The 4,421-nt window shown below is 36.1% G+C and overlaps 1 pseudogene; it reads left to right on the top strand.

Moving 5' to 3' along the window:
- Nucleotides 1-1,777: 1,777 nt before the first annotated feature.
- Nucleotides 1,778-4,200, top strand: LOC149235541 (type I inositol polyphosphate 5-phosphatase 4-like; annotated as a pseudogene).
- Nucleotides 4,201-4,421: the final 221 nt, after the last annotated feature.

Below are 4,421 nucleotides of genomic sequence, written 5' to 3'. Positions count from 1 at the left end.
TGGTTTATATGTTATGGTTGAATTAGTCATCTAAATTAATGTGAAAGCTTTATAGTAATATAATAAATTTCACAATTCCACAAGGTTGATGGACACATCGCATAGATGTTACGGATGGTTCATAAAAAGAGTATTGTAAATTATTTTATTTGTATGGATGGTTCAGAAAAAGAGTATTGTAAATTATTTTATTTATATGGGAAAGTTAATCATGAATATATTTATTAAAAAGGAAAAAATAAAATAAAATTAACTACTAATAATTTAAATAAAAAATATGTTTTTATAGATATAAGCCGATATGGTGATAAAAAATATGTGAAAGCTTTATGGAAATATAATTAATTTCACAATTCCACAAGGTTGATGGACACATCCCATAGATGTTAGGGATGATCAGGAAAAAGTATGGTAAATTATTTCACATCCCATAGATGTTAGGGATGATTAGAAAAAAGTATGGTAAATTATTTTATTTGTATGGGAAAGTTAATCAAGAATATATTCATGAAAAAGGTAAAAATAAAATAAAATTAACTAATAATAATTTAAATAAAAAATATGTTTTATAGGTATATGAGGATATGGTGATAAAAATTATGTTTTATAGATATAAGAGGATATTGTAATGAGTCAATTTGTATTTATAGATATCATTTAATGATGACTATTTTGAAGGTTGATTTGATTATTAATTTATGATAAATTTTCCAATTATAAGCTAAAAAAGCACAATAATATGATTATATAAATTTTTATTAGTCCCTGCCTGGGACTATAGCGATCGATAGATCGTTGACCGCGCATTAATTCATTCGTTGACCATGTTTTTTTTGGCGTTATCATCGTTTAACCAATGTTTTAGAATGACAATTTTCGTCTATCAAAATTTTAACGAAGGTTTTTGGCTGGGCAAGAAAGGACCTCTTATTGCAGGCTTCGCTTATACCAATGCAAAAATGTGGTGACAAGTTATATTTTATTCAAAGTCTGGAAAATTGTGGTGACAAACATGAACCTTAGGCGCATGAAAAGTTTATTATATAGCTATCACCTGTCACCTCTCAGGCAGCTGGCTACCACCGTCTGCCACCTCTCAGGTAGCTGGCTACCACCGCCTTTCAATTTCTTGCCACCAAACACAATATGAAATTAGTCTTTACCATCTGCGGAGGAAGGTTTCCGGTGAGACTGTTGTTGGATAGGCTTCAGAGCCAAAGTCTGCAATGGCAGGAGTGGCAGCAATGAGTGATGAAAGAGAAATGTTTTTTCTCTGATGAGAGGGACCTACTATTATGCTGCTCTATTTGTCACTCTCATGGTGCTTTGTTCGCAAGTATATTTGTCTCTATATTTGCAGTTGTTTGCTTGTTGAGCTAAATGTATGTTTGGCAGGTATGAGTTCCAAATGCAGTATGGATCGATAGGCTGGTCTGTAGGAGCAACACTGGGATATGCTCAAGCAACGCCAAAGAAGCGTTTAATATCATGCATTGGTGATGGAAGCTTTCAGGTGCAGATGCAAGGATTTTTATATAAAATTTTGTAATATTTTATTTAATGAATAACATGCTTAGCCACCCATTTATTTGGCGATTTAGGTTTTGCTATAAAATAAAAATGGAACACGGAGTTTTAGGCTTTGTATTTTATGAAATGCTTGAACTGCATTAACTAGTTTTGTCATAGTTCAATGCCTGATTTGCTGTTCTGTTTTGCATAGGTTTTGACATCTAGATGCTAATCGGGATCTGTATTAACTGTTCACTAGGCAACGATGAAAGCTGCCTGTGAGAAGAAAAGCAAGGTAATTTCATTGTGGACAAATCAGTTTGAGGCCCTTGCTTATGTCTTTTAGATTGACTGCATGGGACAAGAAATTGCAGGCTTTTAGGGATCCAGTGGAAGGAATTGCTGAATTCATGTTTCCTTTTGCGCAGTTCTCTTGGCCAAAGACGTTAGTTAAGAAATGGTTCAATATTAAGAGTAAAGCTCACGAATTCCATGCAGATGAAATTGGAGAAGGTTACGCTAGTAAAGGTGATTCTTACCCTTATGTTTAATGATAGTTTTTTCTTTTTTCTTTATCTCTTCCCTACCTTCTTTCAGGTTTCCCTAATGGACGGCCATATCTAAGTGCTTTTCTTCCTTCTAATTTGCATGTTATACAGATAATGAGGAAATGTTCGTTGAAAGGCGCCGAAGTTGCTCTGATAAGGATTCCTATGTCTTTAGGAAAAGTCGGGCAGGTACTATAATCTAGACCCTTAGATTGAGATTACATGTTATATGCTGCTTGTTGGTTATCTTCTTGTTTGGCCTGTTGCGGACCTCCTAAGCCAAAGGCAGAAAATGGACGCATAAAAAGCATGGATTTAAATTTGAGCGCTGAGCTTCCTCATGTCAAAATCAAACCTAAATTTTCTATTTATTTTAATTTTCTCTATTTTTTAACTCTACTTGCAGATAGGTGGTTGAAAAAGAACCCGGACAAAATTAAGCGCGGAAGAATGGAACCTAAAATGTCCCAAGTCACCGATGTCCAAGACTTTCAGTATGTAAATTTTGAAGTCTGTGTTGCATTTGTTCAGCTTGTCAATGAATTTGTGTTCCAATCGCCAATGTCGTTAAAATTCAATGGGGAAATAGGTTATTTGTGGCAACATGGAATGTGGGAGGCAAAGCTCCTTCAAATGGCTTGAATCTGGAAGAATGGTTGAATAACTCACCTCCAGCGGATATATATGTCTTGGGGTATGGAAAAATGATACTGTTGTTTGACATTTAAGGAGTTTCTGGAAAGCCTATATAGATATAAAATTTCCGATTTTTGATGGGCAAGTTCTGTTCGAGGAATTTTTCAATTCACGCTCTTGATTGTGATAGTCATATAACCATATTTCAACCAATAACCAGGAGAAGCATTTTTTATAGGTTTCAGGAAATTGTTCCTTTAAATGCAGGGAATGTGCTGGGGGTAGAGAATAATGGTCCTACTGCCAAATGGCTTAGCCTTATTCGGAAAAAACTCAATAAGTCACAGCATGAAGGCAGTACCAATTCTAGAAGCTCTTTATCACCAGGTTGTGCAAAGTCCAGGGACATGGTAGACACAATTATAAGTTTGGATTCTGATTTTGACGGTTCAAGGTCACAGAAGAACGACCCTTTCTACCATAGGAGATCATTTCAGGTCCTAGGCTGGGGTTCCAAAATGGACGATGATTTTTCCAATAGGCAGCGAAAATTGCAGAGGAATTTCAATGTTTCTGATCAAATGTTGATGGGCAGATCTATAGGAAGGACAGATTCTGATAATACTATCAAATATTTGCACTCAGATGATGAATATGTTGCATGTGCAGCAGATTCGCCTTCAGCTTCTACTATGTTTTTCTCTCCGGTGCCAGATAGCCCTGCAGTGGACGATAGATCTAGGTATGGCCAGATGAATTACTGTTTAGCTGCCAGCAAGCGAATGGTTGGCATATTCCTCTCAGTTTGGGTGAGAAGCGATTTGAGGCATTATATATGCAATCTCAAAGTGTCATGTGTTGGAAGGGGCCTGATGGGTTACCTTGCCAACAAGGTGTGGCACATTTCTGTCAAAAAGTGATTCTCATGTTTTATGATGTTGCATTTGCTGTTCCAAACATGGACAATGACGTTTTCTGTTTTGCACCCCTAAGAATGTTTGATTTTTACCCTAGTCATTTCTGAATGCACATGACGTCTCTGAGTTAACAGGGGTTTAGATCAATTTCTCCAATTAAACATATTGATTCAATCATACTTTTGCATGGCTCAATATCAGTTAGCATGACTCTCCATCAGACAAGATTTTGCTTTATTTGTAGCAATTTGACTTTTGGCCAGAAAGATGGCGATGAGCTCTAGAGGAATTCTGATGTCATGGAAATCATAAAAAAGACTCGCTTTCCACGGGTTTGTAGATTTGCTGGAGAGGATTCACCTGAAACTATTTTGGAGCACGAGTAAGTCTGAATTGAATACTTTAGAAGGATCATCTTTTTGTTCCCACATCATTGAGTTGAACTTTAATATTTTAAACTGTTTCTGAAGGATTTATGTTCTACTTTGCTTATTGCTCGAGTCCATTTTGATATTGTGGATAAAATTTGCAGTCGAGTTATTTGGCTGTGGATAAGTCTCAGTAACTGGATGGGTATTGCGCAATGATTATGGAGTATATTTGAGTTACAGCTCACATTTTTGAGGAGAGGTTGTCAAAATTCTGAATCTCTTAATATGCTCACTAATAGAGTGAACTTATGAGCATGAATTACTAGAATTTCTAAACAGAGTTGGACTCTTCTCGGGCAAGCCGGCCATATGCCCCTGTCTGGTAACAGAAGAAATGAAATGGGGAATTGGCATCCGCGAGTAATTTCGTTTTGGAC

The sequence above is a fragment of the Pinus tabuliformis genome, chromosome 8 (genome assembly GCF_031772625.1).
Source record: "Pinus tabuliformis cultivar Carrire ecotype Pingquan chromosome 8, CPIR1, whole genome shotgun sequence".
In the NCBI taxonomy this organism is placed as follows: domain Eukaryota; kingdom Viridiplantae; phylum Streptophyta; class Pinopsida; order Pinales; family Pinaceae; genus Pinus; species Pinus tabuliformis.
The sequence above is the reverse complement of the archived record's forward strand: the minus strand, read 5'-3'. Positions and strand labels throughout refer to the sequence as shown.